Here is a 16,942-nt window from a genome sequence, read left to right on the forward strand (position 1 = left end):
CCACTGGCAGACCACTGTGCAATACATCCAAGAAATATTTGAACGCCGGCTTATTTATTCTATACAATTGGTGAAAGCTATGTATAAATAGTTAAAACGCGATTATTTATTTGGCTTACGAGTATAATTATTTGCATGTTTACCTTGCATTGGGTAATTCATAATTGGGTCGCGTAATATCCTCCTGGACACTCGTTCAGCCAATTGCTGACTGGTATCAGTTTCTTCTTCAATTAAACAAAGGCGCAAGCAAGCATTAATCATTACAATTTTAATATTTAACGCAAAAATAAAAATGTTTGACTACACAACAGCAATTTTTTCTGCAAAAATTTGTAAACAAAGCATGAGTGATGTTCACAATAGCATATTCGAAATTCGAATATAAGGATTGATTCACATGAAATTAACGATACGAATTTTTTGTTCATGGGAAATAAAAAATTCATGAGATTGATTTATTTACATGAAGTTTACAATAAGGATTATTAAGTTATTTACTAAGGAACAAACGTATCCTCTTTTATCAAATTATATTTCCCATTATTGTTCTCCTATTTTTTCGTTATTTATTTCTTTAATTGTTGGATTATGTATTCCTTTATTTGTAAAGTTTTTTCTTTAATTTTTTGTGTTGTACTAGATTGGGAGTTTATGCAGTTATATGATAGTTGCTGGTTAATCTTCTAATTCTAATTATGCCTTATTAGGAGGGTTACGGGCTGTTGCTCACACTATTTCTTATGAAGTTAGTATAGCTTTATTTTTATTATCTTTTGTATTTTTAATTGGAAGATATAATATTTTAGATTTTTTTTTATTATCACGGTGGCTGGCGAAAATCCTCCACTGAACCCTCCCCGAGGGTGCCAGCTGGTAATAAGTACCACAGTTTTCCTATTTTCAGGAGGTACTTAGCTAAGTTAAGGGTACTATGGGTAGGGTTCGATACTCCTCAATAGTACAGCACTACTCAAAGTACCTTTAACGTGGTCGGGGGTGAAGGGCTGGATTAAGGTGTGATGCGACCCGTGCCGAGAATCTGTCAGGCTTGGGGCCCTTCTATAAAATAACCAAGTCTCGAACGGAGCTTACGGATAACTGGCGCCCTCCGTAATAATTAGCCTTACCCGTGTAGTTCGGAGCTATGCACGGGCGGACATCCTTTCTCCGACACTCGTGGGTCCAAAATGCAAAGAGATCATAAAAACATAAATAAAAAAAGGAGATCGGTCCTCCTTCTAATAGACCGACAGGAACAAACAGTTCCGCAACAAGAGCAACGGTCGCACCGAGCTCAAAGAAAACGCCATCCATCGGCTTAATAAGTCGATCCAAGCATACAACGACAGCCTCAGCGAAAGCGAGGACAGCTGACACGCACTCAGAACTGGACACAGGTCTAAGTACAAGTAGGGGGGCACTAGCCTGGCAGCCAACTGCGATTCAGCCCCCAAAAACGGTCCCGACCGGAAGCAATGCTACTGCTAGCTCCGGTACTGAAGGATGGCCGCTTGTGAGGGTGGTAGACCCAGCGAAAGCGAGCTACCAGGATCGCAGAAACGCGGCTAGGCTCCTAAGGAGGGTGCACGAAACTCACCCAAAGGAAGGTGAAATGACACAGGAGTTGAAAGAGGCGATTGATAGAGCGAAAGCGATCATCCCTGATTTCAACCCTGACTTCAAACCAACACAATCGGCTCCGAAACGACAGCGGTCCTCGGAGGAAAATAAGCCAAACGCAAAAAGGCACAAATCAATGGGAGTGACGCCCAGAAGATCATTTGCGGAGGTTGCAAAAGATCGCCTGATCATAGGAGTCCTGGACGAGAACCACCCAGAAGGTATGATCCCCAGGGCCCAGTGGAAATGGATCGAGGCCGAGCTAACGAAAGTGGCACTGAAAGTTATTCTGGAGAACCCCGGTCCCCCGCCTGCGTGCGAAGACTTAGGCTGGCACTAAGGCCAGATAAAAATTATAGCTTGCGACGATGAGAGATCGGTTCAACTGTATAAAGAGGCCATCTCCAAAGTCGGCGAAGTGTACCCAAATGCCAAGCTAGTGGTCGTGGACAGGAAGGATATTCCGTCCAGGCCGCGAGCAAGGGTTTGGTTACCTTCAACCGTCGAAGACCCGGAAGAGATTATGAAGCTCATTCGGGTCTGCAATCCGGACATCCCAACGCAGGAATGGAGGTATGTCAAAACTCTCACCAACAAAAATAGCGCGGAAGAATCGAAAGAGCAGAAGCGCGCCACCATGCAGGCTCTCCTGCTCCTCACAGAGAATTCAATCGAACCATTAGCGAAATGCGATGGGCATCTGAGATACGGTTTTGTAAAGGTGAAGCTTCACATTTACAAAACAGACACAGATGCAATTGAGTTCCTCGCCACTAAGGAAGGTGAAAAGCACATGGGCGAACTAGAACCCATGAGCGAAACCGAGCCAATGAGCGAAGACGACCGGCCCACCGAAGAAGAATACGCCTCTTCAGGCTCAGAAATGGGCTTAGGGAGGCTGTACTTCGAACGGGAGGGTAAGTACCACACACAACAGCGTAAGTATTCCGAAAGGGAACTTTTATGCGAAAGCAAAGAAGACCCAGACATAACGCTAACAGCTGATGCATCTTCTACAGATAAACCTTCATCACTGTAAAGAAGCCTGCCTTGCCCTCCTGGAGCGTCTGGCAGAAGATCAGCCGGACGTAGTCCTCATCCAGGAACCCTGGGTACGGAATGGCGAAATCTGCGGTCTGAGGACATCAGGGTATAAAGTATACAAGACCAATAGTGAAGGTACTAAAAGAGCATGCATAATGGCAAAAGCACATCTTAATATATTTATGATTCAAAATTTCAGTAACGCAGATACTACGACGGTTAGCTGGGAAGTGAGCGGAAGCAACATCTGGCTAACCTCGTTCTACTTTGCCGGAGACGACACAGGTCCACTGCCGTCGCCGCTAATAAGAAGCCTTGTGGAAGACTGCAAAACACACAACCGCAAACTAGCCCTAGGAGGTGATGCCAATGCCCACCATACCGTATGGGGGAGCTCGGATACAAACGAACGAGGTGAGTCTCTCTTTAATTATATTATATGTAGTAAGCTTTTAGTGTGTAACAAAGGCAACGAACCTACATTTATTACGCGCAATAGACAAGAAGTTCTTGATATTACGCTAGTTTGTCAAACCCTCTACGAAAAGATGACGCAGTGGAGGGTTCTGAATGAACACTCTTACTCCGATCATCGTTACATAGAAATAAAATTTGGGGGAAAAAACTCACGGGCCCCGCCCGCCAGCAGGAACTTGAAAAGGACCAACTGGCATATATATAAACGGGAACTTAAGGAAAGACTTCCAAACTCCCAAAATATTACTATTGAAGACAGAGAATCATTGAACGAACACGTACAAATCCTTACGGAGGTCTGTAGAACTGCGCTAAACAAGGCTTGCCCCTTAATTAAGTATAAGGGGAAGAAAAAGCCGCCCTGGTGGTCAGAAGACCTGTCTACACTAAGAAACGACAGCAGAAGACAGTTTAATAGAGCGAAAGCGACACGAGAGAGTAAAGACTGGGACTGCTACTACACTAAGCTAAAAATTTACAAAAAAGAAGTTAGGAAAGCGAAAAGGTCTGGTTGGAGAACGTTCTGTGGAGAAATCGAAGGAACAACAGAGGCCTCCAGACTGCGTAAAATCCTTTCAAAAAAACACTATACCACCGGATACCTCCAAAAACCGGACAGGAGTTGGACTACTTCGAGTGACGAAACTCTGAAGTTGCTAGTGGACACACACTTTCCCAGCAACGAATCATCTAACGTGTTAATCAACAATGGTACAGAAAGACCAAACTCTGACATTGAAGAAATAATCACTGAAACTACGATAACCTGGGCAGTGAACACGTTCAAACCATTTAAATCACCGGGCCCAGATGGATTATTCCCGGCCCAAATACAACATTCACTAAACTACATCATGGAGTGGTTGACGGTCATATTTAAGGCCGCTCTGAAACTGAAAAGTGTCCCATCAACATGGAAAGAGGTAAAAGTGGTCTTTATCCCTAAAGCGGGAAAAAGTTCACACACGACACCTAAGGATTTCAGGCCAATAAGCCTATCCTCCTTTCTGCTAAAAACATTAGAAAGAATTTTAGAAGAGCATATTAGGGCTAACATCAGCCCTTATAAGCTCAGCATCTCACAACCTGCGTACTGTAAAGGGAAATCAACCGAAACAGCACTTAACTCACTTGTTACAGAAATCGAGAAGTCAATGTATAATAAAGAATTCACACTGGTAGCCTTCCTAGATATCGAGGGCGCATTCAACAACATCCTACCGGATACCATAATAAAGGCACTGACGGACTTCGGGATCTCTGGCGCTCTGGTTGAGTTCATCAAAAACATGCTCTTGAGCAGATTGGTGATCGCAACCCTAGGGGACTCAGAGATCAAGAAAAAAGTTAGCAGAGGAACACCTCAAGGCGGTGTGCTGTCCCCTCTCCTATGGGTGCTGGCACTAAACTCATTGCTAAAGAGCCTAGAGGAGAGAGGACAACACGTTGTAGCCTATGCGGACGATGTTGCATTGGTAGTAAGGGGAAATTCCCCAATACACTCATAGAAGTCACTTAGGATTTACTAAACATGGTTGAAAACTGGTCAAAAGCAAATGGGCTAAGCGTCAACCCCAATAAAACTGAACTCATCCTATTTACCAGGAAACACAAAATTCCAAATATAACTCCTCCGACTCTAGGTGGAACGGCACTGTCATTTAGTGATGAGGCCCGCTACCTAGGTCTAATACTAGACCGAAAGCTAACATGGAAGGCAAATGTCGAAGATAGAGTAAAAAGGGCGACAATAGCACTATACTCTTGTAAACAGCTAATAGGACTAAGTTGGGGTCTCTCCCCATCTATCGTATACTGGCTTTACACGGCAATTGTCAGACCAATCCTAACATACGGCATATTAGTATGGTGGCCAGCTTTAGATAAATTGTACGTCAAAAGAACCATGGCACACGTACAAAGAATGGCCAGTCTTTGCATCTGCGGGGCCCTCAGAACCACACCCACAGATGCACTAAATATTATTCTTAACATTTTACCAATAGAGCAGTACGGTAAGCAAACAGCTGCCAAAGCAACTCTCAGACTAAGAGAAATCGGCCTACTCAGAACGTACCAAAGAGGGCACTCCTCAATTTTAGAACAATTCCCCTGCATTCCCAGCACAACGGATTTCTGTAGGACCAAGGACATCAATTTCGATAAATCCTTTGTCACAGTATTTCCTTCCAAAGAGGAATGGGATAACGGGCTCATTGTCAAGATAAATGACTTAAACATCTACACAGATGGCTCAAAACTAGACAACCAAGTAGGCGGAGGGGTCTACTCCGACAAACTCGGAGTATGCCAATCATTTCGCTTGCCTGATCATTGCAGTGTATTTCAGGCGGAAGTCACTGCCATAAAAGAGGGACTTAAAGAGATAAAACGAGAGTATTATCCGCAAATGAAGTCTTCATTTACTCGGACAGTAGAGCAGCAATAAAAGCGCTGGAATCAAAAACACACTCGTCAAAAACAGTTCTAGAATGTTTTAAACTACTAGATGACGTATCTAAGTGCTACAAGGTGCACCTTATCTGGGTACCAGGCCACAGAAACATTGCAGGAAATTGTAAGGCGGATGAACTTGCAAGAACCGATACAACGCTCGGTCTCGAACCGGATAAGGTGCTGATACCCATGCCCATAGCCACTTGTAAATTACTTATAGACAGGGAAACCATCAAAAAGGTAAATACAATCTGGCAAAACCTCACAACATGCGAACTAAGCAGACAGACATGGCCGAACTGGAACAGCGGTCGATCGAAGATCTTGCTACGATTCAACAGAGAATCTATAAGAAAAATGATAGGTGTTTTAACTGGTCATTGCTTAATAGGCAGCCACGCGAGAAGGTTAGGACTCCCTTACTTCGATTTCTGTAGAAGCTGTCTTAATACAGAAGAAGAGGAAACAGTCAGACACCTTTTATGTGAGTGTGAAAGCCTAGCTATGAGAAGGCTGCGCACTCTCGATACAGCATTTCTAACCGATGTAGCGGATATAGCCCATCTAAAACTAACGAAGCTCTGCTCGTTTATTAAAGCAACCGGATGGTTTGAAAAGGAACACGTAGAGTAAGGAGAAGCTCCAGTGGTATTACAATGGACCTGCCGAAGGTCTAAGTGTGTCTTGCGACAACCACCCTACCTACCTACCTACCTATTATCACGGTTATATTTGATTTGTAGTAAATATATTTCCAGTTAGAATTGTTTGAAGTGGTGAGCTTGCTTTGATTTTTATAGCTGGATATGCTAGAATTTTATTTATTAGTATATTATTTTGTGTTATTTTTTTGGTTGTGATTTATTTAATTTAATATTTTATTTAAATTTGTTTTTGTTTCATTTGTTTTTATTTGAGTTCGTGGTAATTTGGCTCGATTTCGTTATGATAAATTAATATATTTGGCTTGAAAGTGTCTTTTACCTTTTTCTTTGAATTATTTATTATGTTTTGTTGGGATTAAGCTATTATTAATAGATGTCTATATATAATATAAATATATTTTATTGCATTATTATATTATTATTTAATATAATGAAACCTCATCATGTTGGTCTCCTTGCCTCGGGGATGAGGCTTAAGTGACCCCCATATCATGGTTACCAACCCAACACGAACTAAGAGGGAAGTTCCATATGGGGATTGGCTAGCCATCCATCCGCCTTACGGCGTACTTGGTGGCCATCTAATTACTATGCGAAGATCAGCGTACCGACGAAAATCCCTGTGTCATCCCCAAACCCTTTTCATCGCGTTATTTCCTCTCCTTTCCCACCCCCTAATCCAGGGTGTTATGCGACACCGTGCCCATTGGATGGTTTGCAGCCAGGGGGTTCACCAGACCGGCTGTATTTCAACGGCGCCTTCCTAACACCAGGCCGCCTTAGGAAGTAACTGTGGCCTTGCCACGGCATGTGGCGCTGCCGTGGTGGACCGTTTTGAATTCCCTATTATATAAATAGACCAATGCGCTCGCCTCGTCGAGTAGGTGGTCGTACGAAAAAGATGAGTACAAATAATAATTTAAGCAAAAAAACTTCCATTGCAGTGGGAGCAGGCGACAGTGGTCGTAATGCCACTGCCAAACACACATAACGCTCTTCATCGCGGAGGTGCGTTGTCCACGAAGACTAGGACCACGAAAGCATCGAGAGCACAAACACAGCTGAGGAAGAGGCTCTTCTGTGTTCTCCGGCTGGGTCCAATGATGCTGCTTCGGATAGTAAGAACAGGCCGAGGATCAAGCCTGACAGAGAGAAGCTGAATGCCAAAGCTCGATTCAAGGCCGCGGTCAAAGTTTGTGACCGCTTTGGCAGCAAGTCCAACCTGACGAAGCAAGAGGAGGAACGGTTGGCTTGGTCCAGAGAGGAGATCACAAATGGTCGGGCCTTCTACGCAGCAAAACCAATGTTCGCAGCCTCCAATCCGAAGTATGCGAACAAAATCGAAGAAGAGCTAGCAAGAGGCAGCGTTCTGCGGATAGCAAGGGCTCAGTGCCATCGAAAAAGCAGAAGCACAGGCACGAGATGGCTTAACCGAAAAATGGAGACGAAAGACCTACGACGTCGAAAGCAGCAGCAGCGGCCAGTGAAATTGTCAAGAGGCACCTCATAGTGGCACTTACTGACCGTAGTGACCAGCTGGGGCGAATGTCGAATGGAGAAGGGTGAGGTAGAGGTATCCGAGAAGGTACTGAGGCCAGATGCTGAAAGTCCTTCAGATAAACCTCCACAAAAGTAAGAATGCCTCAGCCGAGCTCCTGCTCAACATAGGGCGAGTCGGTTACAGTGTGGCTCTAGTCCAGGAGCCATGGATCGCATCGGGCAACATAGTCTCCGGTCTAAAGTCACACAACTACAACACATACATCCCGATTACAAAAAATAAGGTAAGAACAGCGATAATGGTCAAAAAAAGTACATATTCTTATATTGATCATAATCTCTCTTCAGACGATCTGGCAGTGGTGGCGCTGGAGGGCTACAAGGATGAGACGTTACTCTTTGGGTCTTGCTATATGCCACATGATGAAGAAGCACCACAGACGGAACTTTGGAAGCTTGTAGAAACAGCTGCCAGAAAGAAGCATGCTCTGGTGGTAGGAACGGACGCAAACGCACATCACACGGTCTGGGGTAGTGCAGACATAAACGACCGAGGTGAGTCACTATTTAACTATATTCTTAACATATGTGGGACAAACCTCGAAGAATGTACTTGATTTAACACTCTACACAAGCAAGCATGTTATGGTACAGGAATGGGAAGTGTTGAGTAGGCCCTCATTATCTGATCACAGATACATAAGCTTTCAGGTTATATTCCGGGACTTGTATAGGGATATACTATCAAAAAAACCAATGATACCTCGGAAATACAAGTCACACGTCGCACTTGAGAAAGGGGTTGAAGTGTTTGCAACTACTCTTGTCGAAGCCGTTAAAAGATCCTGCCCTTCAACACGTAATAGACGCAAGGTGAAGCCTCCTTGGTGGAACAAGGAATTAGGAGCACAAAGGCGTAGGGTACATGAATTCCATAGGTTAGCCAAAGTTGCTGACAATGAGTTCTGTTGGAAAGGGTATAAAGATCTGCTAAAAGTATACAAGAAAAAGATACGTAAAGCCAAGGGAGAATCTTGGAAAGACTCCTGTAGCAGTATGAAAGACACGGGGAGTGGCTGACAGCTGTGAGGTCTCTCTAGAAGACCTAGTCAGCACACATTTTTCAGGGTGTGCGGACACTGTAGATCTCGAACCTAGAGGAGATATTGTGCAAGAAGTCCCGACGAACGTAATTACGACCAACAAGATAGAATGGGCGATACAAAGTTTTGACCGATATAAATCTCCAGGACTGGATGAAATCTTCCCAGCCATGCTCCACAAGGTAAGCCATCTTGTGTAATATGGTTAAGAACGATATTCAGGGGATGCCTGAGGTTCAGCTACGTCCCTGTATTGTGGAGAGAAGCGAGAGTTGTGTTAATTCCAAAAGCGGGAAAAAGCAACCCTCTCTACTCAAAGGAATACAGACCCATTAGTCTGACCTCATTTCTCCTGAAAACATTAGAGAAGATTCTAGACACATACGTTAGAGACACAATTGCGCCGGACGAATTATCCAATGTGCAGCATGCTTACACTAAAGCAGATCTTCTGAAACTGCACTTCCCTCACTTGTACTAAACATAGAAAAGGCGTTAGAATATATGCTGCTCTAGGAGTATTTCTAGAGATATCAGGGGCCTTTAACAACGTGACAAAAGATGCTATTTTAAATAGCATAGAGCCACTTAATGTTCAACCCACGGTTTATCTATGGATAAGGGCTATTAGCTAGCAGAAAGATAAGAGCGGAGTGGAACGATGCAAACGTCACCAAATATGCATGCAGAGGTGCTCTGCAAAGTGGGGTACTATAGCCGCTATTATGGTTACTTGTAGCAAATGAAATGCTCAAGAAACTTGACGGAGGGGCACTAAAACTAGTGGCATATGCCGACGACATTGCTATAGTAGTTACAGGAAAGTTCCTGGACACCATCAGTAATGTGATGAACAACACTCTCAAAACGGTACACCAATGGACAGCTCGCGCAGGGCTAGGGATAAACGCGGGAAAAACGGACATGGTACTTTTTACCAGGAAGTACAAGGTCCCGGCGTGGAACCTCCCGAAGCTAGGCAACAACGAACTACTTCTTAAAGATCATGCGAGGTACCTCGGGGTAATACTGGACAGAAAATTGCTGTGGAAGCACAACGTTGAGGAGAGGGTGAAAAATGCCAGTAATGCGTTGCACGCATGTAAAAGAATGCTGGGCGTTATTTGGGGTATATCACCCTCTCTGATGCACTGGTGCTACACGGCAGTAGTTAGACCGATATTGCTGCATAGGGCCTTAGTATGGTGGACTGTGACAAGAAAACTGACATACTTTATGTCACTCGAAAGGATTTAACGACTCGCTGCTCTGTGCATAACAGGAGCGATGAAAACCATTCCAACGGCGGCGCTGGAAATGATATTCAGAATGCCACCTATTGACCTTATGGCGGAAAACCTGGCAGCGAAATCCGTGAGGAGGCTAGTGGCTGCGGGGGTATTCCCCTGCAGAACCTTCGGTCACAGCTCAATAGGAAAGTGGAGCTCAGGTTGCACGGACTACATGACTCCGCACTTTAATTGGAAGAGAAGGTTTCGCACTACAATTGAAGATGAAGTTCCCAGCTCTACTTAGATTCGCCAAAAGCGCTGACATCCTACATGATGTCTACTTTCGGTATTTATAGAGGTCGGTCTCTATCTGGTATCGCTAGGGATCAAAAGGTCTATGCGTGGCTTATTGTTAAGCAGGCTAACCTAACCTAACCTAATATAATGAAATATACTTATAAATAAATACATATATTACAATACATATTTGTGGCAGCACTAGCAGCAATGCATTCAGTTGCTTAGTGGCTTATTCGCACCTATTTGATGTAGAAATAATAGTTGAATTAAGTTTATTGCTAATACAATAAATGGTAAAATGAAATGAAATGTAAAAAATCGGGTAAGGGTAGCATTATCTACTGCGAATCCTCCTCAAACTCAATGTACTAAATCAATTCCTAGATAAGGAATTGCAGATACTAGGTAATAACTGTAGCTCCTCAGAATGATATTTGTCCTCATGGTAAAACGTAACCCACGAATGCTGTTGCTATAACAAAAAATATAATTAGTGGTTGGTTGGTTGGTTAGAGTGGTGATTCATCCAGAATCCAACTAGCGCTTCCGCACCATTTTGTTGCCACATCCTCGTTACCAAATTGTTTAACAGTTATTTGCAGCAGGACTATATCCAGTCTGTGCGGTTTAGGAACCTTATTAGGTTGTTGACGTCTACGCCAGACAGTTGCTCGAGACTCTCGAACAGCGGTTTGCCCAGGGTTAACATTCTGTCCTTCCATAGGGCAGGGCATTCACAGAGGAAATGGAAGATTGTTTCTTTTTCCTCCGGTTGTTTACAACTATGACAGTATGTGTTGTGAGGGATGCCCATTTTGGCGGCTTGTTCTCCGATAGACCAAAAGCCAGTTATGACTGCCGTAAGTCTGCAGGTGTCCCGTCGTTTCATGTTTATTAATGTCAACGATTGCTTGAGGTTGTAGGTGGGCTATAACGTTCTGCTGATTTTGCATTTCGTCTGGTCTCTCCATCTTCAATCTGCAATTCGAAGGTATTTTAGGGAAATTGCATTCTTGACCGCACCTAGTGGAGTGAATACTGGTACTGCAAGAGCGCTATTCATGGCAGATCTCCCTCTTACCAGTTCATCAGCTTTTTCGTTACCTTCTATGTTCCGGTGTCCAGGGACCCAAGTCAAGGTTACTCTATGGTTTTCACTCAAGTTGGTGAGGCTATTCCTACTTTGCTCCACCACTTTAGAGGTTGTTATAGCCGAAACCAGCGCCAGGATTGCGGCTTGGCTATCCGAAAGAATACCGATATTGCCCTTAAAAGAGAAATCTGCGATTACAGGCTTCCCCAATTGCTAGTACTTCCGCTTAGAAGACGCTGCTGGTATTGGGGAGACGCACAGATTTTTCAATTCCAAGTCTATGAGAATATATACCAGCTCCAACACCACAGTCGACTTTACTGCCATCTGTATAGACTGTGGTATCGAAGTTGTTTAGAGAGAATCCCTTATTCCATTCTTTTTTAGATGGACAGAGTGTGGCAAAATTCCTATTGAACGTTACCATCGGGACGATGTAGTCAGTCCTCACCGAGGTTAACTCAGTTTGTCGCAATAATAGACTAGCGTGACCATAAGTTGTTCTTTTCCAGCGACCCGCTTCATTTAACCTAAATGCACTCATGGTTGCCGTCTTCTTTATATGTAGGTCAATTGGAATAACGTGTGTCAGTGCATTGAGAGCCTCTCTAGGACATGATCTGATTGCACCGACCGTTATTGCACAGGCTGATCTTTGTATTCTGCAGAGTAATTTGGTATTGTACTCTCTCCCTAGAGCTTTCCACCAAACTACCGAAACATACGATAAAATGGGTCGTATAACCGCCTTATACAGCCATAATGTATGCTTAGGTTGAAGACCACAACTTCTTCCAAGCATACGTTTGCAGGCATATAAAGCAATTTCTGCTTTCCTTACCCGTTCTTCGACGTTTAACTTCCAGCTAAGTTTGGAGTCCAAAATTACCCCTAAGTACTTTGCACTGGTTGATAAAGCCAGAGTTTGTCCGTTGATATTTGGTAGGGTAAAAGTTGGTACCTTGTATCTGGTGGTAAAAAGCATAAGTTCTGTTTTACGTGGGTTTAAACTTAGCCCACATCCTGTGGCCCAAGAGTTAAGCTCGCCTAACGCCCTTTGGATGATCCCACTGATCGTATTTGGACACAGTCCTGACACCATTAACACAACATCATCAGCGTACGCCACCACTTTTACCCCACCTCCGTCAAGTTTTGTTAAGATTTTGCTGATCACACATAGCCAAAGAAGTGGAGATAATACTCCCCCTTGTGGAGTGTCCCCGTGGACCTTCTTGGTTATGTTGATATTACCCATATTAGCTTTGATGATCCTCGTTTCTAGCATGGAGATGACCCAGTTACTAATGCAACTGTCCACCTCCAGGTCTATCAACGCCCGTTGGATGGCATCTGTGCTAACATTGTTAAAGGCGCCTTCGATATCCAAGAATGCCGCCATGGTATAATGTTTGCTCTCTAGAGAGCCCTCTATTGTTCCGATAACCTCGTGAAGCGCCGTCTCCGTAGATTTGCCTTTAAGGTATGCGTGTTGTGCAGTTGATATACCAGAGCTCTCCAAAGAGCTTCTGAGGTGCGTATCCAAAAGTCTTTCAAAAGTTTTTAACAGGAAAGACGAAAGACTGATTGGCCTGAAGTCTTTCGCTGATTCATGTCCTCTTCTACCTACTTTTGGTATGAAGACGACCTTGACTAGTTTCCAGCTGTATGGAATATGGCCTAAGTTTAAACACGCTTTAAAAATTTCCTCTAGCCATGGTAGGATACAGTCTAAGGTTTCCTGTAACATCTTTGGAATGATCCCATCTGGCCCCGGAGATTTAAAGGGTGAGAAAGATTTGATTGCCCATGCATCTTTTTCTTTGGTAATAATTTCATTTGCAAGATGCTGTGGATTATATTGGTTCCGCCTAATGTTTCCCCTCTCACTTTCGTAAGCGCTGCATCCCGGAAAATGCGTGTTTAGCAGAAGCTCTAGCGATTCTTCTGCTGTAGCAGTCCAAGTTCCATCAGGTTTCTTGACCCAAGAAGCCATAGAGTGGTCTTTGGAAAGAACCCGGCTAAGCCTAGCGGAATCCCTAGTGGATTCGATTGGCGAACAAAATTCCCTCCAGCTCTCTTTTTTGGCGGCCCTGATTGCCTTCTTGTACTGTCTCCGACTTTCTCTATACAATTCCCAATTTCCCGTCGAGTAGCTGAGGTTAAACGTTGATCTAGATTTTTCCCTTAGTTTTAAGAGCTCACTACTCCACCAAGGAGGGTGAGTTTTTTTGCTAAATTTTATGGGGCAGGACGTTTTGTAGGCCCTACTAAATGCCTTTTCCAGTGTTATGACCCTACTCTCAAGGCTTTCCGTGAGAGTGATTTGAGGGATAGGAGTCCTCCTATCCTCTTGTTTACTGCATTTTTGAACCTCTTCCAGTTGGTTCTTAAAGGATTTCGATACGGTAGGGGTGGATCTACCTTAAGATCCAAATCGTAGAGGATCCAACTATGATCAGAAAAGGACCTTATATTGGATACCCTCCAATTATCTACCCTTACTAAGCTATTTTCAGACAGTAGAGTAACATCAATCACTTCCTCCCATCCTCTGAAGTACTCCGTATTAGGAAAGGTGAAAGTGGGAGTGTTACCCCTGTTACATACCGATAAGTTAGTATTAATAATAAAATTATATAAAGACTCACCTCGGTCGTTTGTCTCGGAGCTTCCCCACAACGCATGCCTCGCGTTGGCATCGCATCCGAGCAGCAGGTTCTTGTTTCTGGCTTCACACACAAGCCGACGAGCCTCCTCGGGTGGTGCTGGCCGATCATGTGCCATGTAGATGGAAGCCAGTATGATGCCGACACCGTCAGCGGCTTCTACCTCCACAGCCGTCACATCCTGTGAACAATACGATGGGATTAAAAATATGTTCAAATGTTTCTTAGCTACAATACAAGATCTGGGGTTACCTTCAGTCCGTTTGTAGAAAAGGTTGTGGTTGTTCCCAGTGAACCCCTTCACCTCGGTGCTCTGCACCCAGGGCTCCTGGATTAAAGCGATGTCGACGTCCTCCTCCGCCAGGAGAACGGTTAGGTTGTCCGTTGCAGTCCGCGAGTGCTGCAGGTTTATTTGGACAACCTTGAGACCCATGCTGCTGGTCACTTTACAATTTGACGGCGTCGCCAAGCTGCACTCCCGGGTGCTGCTTATTAACGCCATCGTTTTTGGTAGATGCGGCGTCGTCAAGTTGCATGCCTGTGAGCAACTCGTTGGCGCCGTCAACCTCGTCCTGTTCATCCTCCGGATTTGCAGATCGGAATATCTTCAGTTGCGTTTTCCTGACGCCGAACCGAAGTTTATTGTCCACTTTTCCCAGTGGCTCGATACTCTCCTCCGATATTTGGAGAAGGAAGGACACACTGTTCTTTTGCGGAGCCTCCGCTTTGATGATGCTCCAGTCATCCATCGGAACAGTGCGGTTGTGTGCCTGCAAGTATGGAATAAGTTGCTTAGCTTCGAATTCCATGTTCGGGATCCAGATGCGAGCCCTCGGCCGTCGAGGGATTTCGCTGGCCGGGATTAGTTTGAGCCTCAAACCTTCCCAGTCGCTCTGGATCTTGCCCACAACTGTTTGCAGCAAGTTAAGGGAGAGCTGATCATCGCACTTGATCACCCTGTATCCGCGGACCACCTCCATTGAATCAAATCCTCGCACATGACCCTCCGGGTTTGCCATGACATGATCGACGACAATGCGGGACAGCCGTGCCTCGATTTCGGACCACTTATCCGATGCAGGTTTACCGCGGTTTGTTATTTCATCAACCAACGCTATTTGCAGGTGATCCCGTGCCACCTCATTAAATGAGCGTTTGGTTAGTTTTGGTATTGAAGCAGTGTGAACCGACACTTTGTGCTTCTTCGTTGGTTTGACGCTTTCGTCCTGCGAACGATTGCGTTTCACGGCTTCTGCCTTCTGGGTGGCATGGAACGCCAGGTACTCATCGACCACCTTTTGGCACCTTGCCTTATCGGCCGCGTCCTTTGGATGAGTTTTACCTTCAGCCTCATTTTTATTTATTCTTCCGAGAATAGTCAGAGACCTCTGGTAAAGCTTATACCCGGACGGGCGTTTTTTAACGTTTTGGCGCTTTTGCCCCTTGGCATCAGCGGATGTGGATGGTTGATTAGAGGTTGATGGCGTGCTGTGGCCCACAGCTTTGCCATCAACCGTCTCTTGGCTGGAGGCCAAGAGTTCGTCCTCTGAGGAAGTTCCCAACTTCCTCAGTTCGTTGGTGTCGGTCCGAGTTGTCCATTTGTCCATCTGTTGTGTCAATGGGTGCGTCCGTTTATCCGTTCGTTTTGGGTCTGTGTCCGTCCGTTTGTCCGTCTTCTTTGTATCCTTATCCGAATTTTTTTGTTTATTTTGTTCGTTCATTCTGTTTCGTACGGTCACCTGCCCTTCCAGAAGGCTGCACATGTCGCCATGTGCGGTGACCAATGAGGATTTAGGAGAAATAAACAGTCCGCCATGGCAGCGCCCCATACCATGGTAAGGCCACCGTTACAACCTGAGGCGGCCTGGTGTCAGGAGGGCTCCGTTAAAAGACAGCCTAGTTTTATCCCCCGGCTGCCAAACCCACCCAATAGGCACGGGTCGCGTTACACCTTGGGTTGAGGGAGTTTTTTTAACGAAGTTTACGTCTTCGACCTGTGCGGTTCGCGGGAGACCTACTCTCCTACCTTCCATATCTGGGAGGCGTTCCCCTATCCACCACCTGGGGACGCGCCCTATAGGGATAACAGGTTCCCCCAAGGGATAGAATTAGTGCTCCTACTAATCATGTGGGTGGAAATAAATATAAGTCATAATAAATCCCTCGGCCAATATGTAAATTAATACAAATAAAGAAAAATGATGCACCATTAGCAGTAAAGTTCGTAATAATCAACCATAAGTTACATCTCGACAACTATGGTTAACGCAACTGAATGCTATGTTAAAATCCGCTGTGTCATGTATCGCTAAGAAAAGTCCTGCTAGAATTTGAATTATTAAGTATAATAGTAATAATGACCCGAAGGTTCATCACCCGAAGTTCCGTCTTCGTGACAGTAACCATATTTATGGAATCTGCACATTGCTTTTGTTGCTTCCTGTTGTAGCTTAAGGTCCAAGGGGAGCAAATCAAGCATAGCATTTAGAGCATCGCCGGAGGTTGTACTCATGGCACCCGTAATGCACAAACATACACTTCTTTGCAGCCTGTTTAGTTCCCGGATTGTGGACTTAACTATGGTCCGTTGCCACCAGACCACGGAGGCGTAAGTGATGATTGGTGTGATAAGTGCTGTGTATATCCATAGGACCACAGCAGGTTTCAGACCCCAGGTTTTACCAAAGGCTCTGCGGCATTGCTGAAAAATCCTTAATGCGCGATTAACCTTCAGTGAATCCCAGTCAGCTTCTTATCCAAGGTTACTCCTTGAAATTTA

At 44.7% G+C, this 16,942-nt stretch overlaps 1 pseudogene; it reads right to left on the reverse strand.

Moving 5' to 3' along the window:
* Positions 1–10,510: 10,510 nt before the first annotated feature.
* LOC128869774 (cytochrome b-like) lies at positions 10,511–16,532 on the reverse strand (annotated as a pseudogene).
* Between the last annotated feature and the right edge of the window lie 410 nt (positions 16,533–16,942).

The sequence above is a fragment of the Anastrepha ludens genome, chromosome X, assembly GCF_028408465.1.
Source record: "Anastrepha ludens isolate Willacy chromosome X, idAnaLude1.1, whole genome shotgun sequence".
NCBI classification, from domain to species: Eukaryota; Metazoa; Arthropoda; class Insecta; order Diptera; family Tephritidae; genus Anastrepha; species Anastrepha ludens.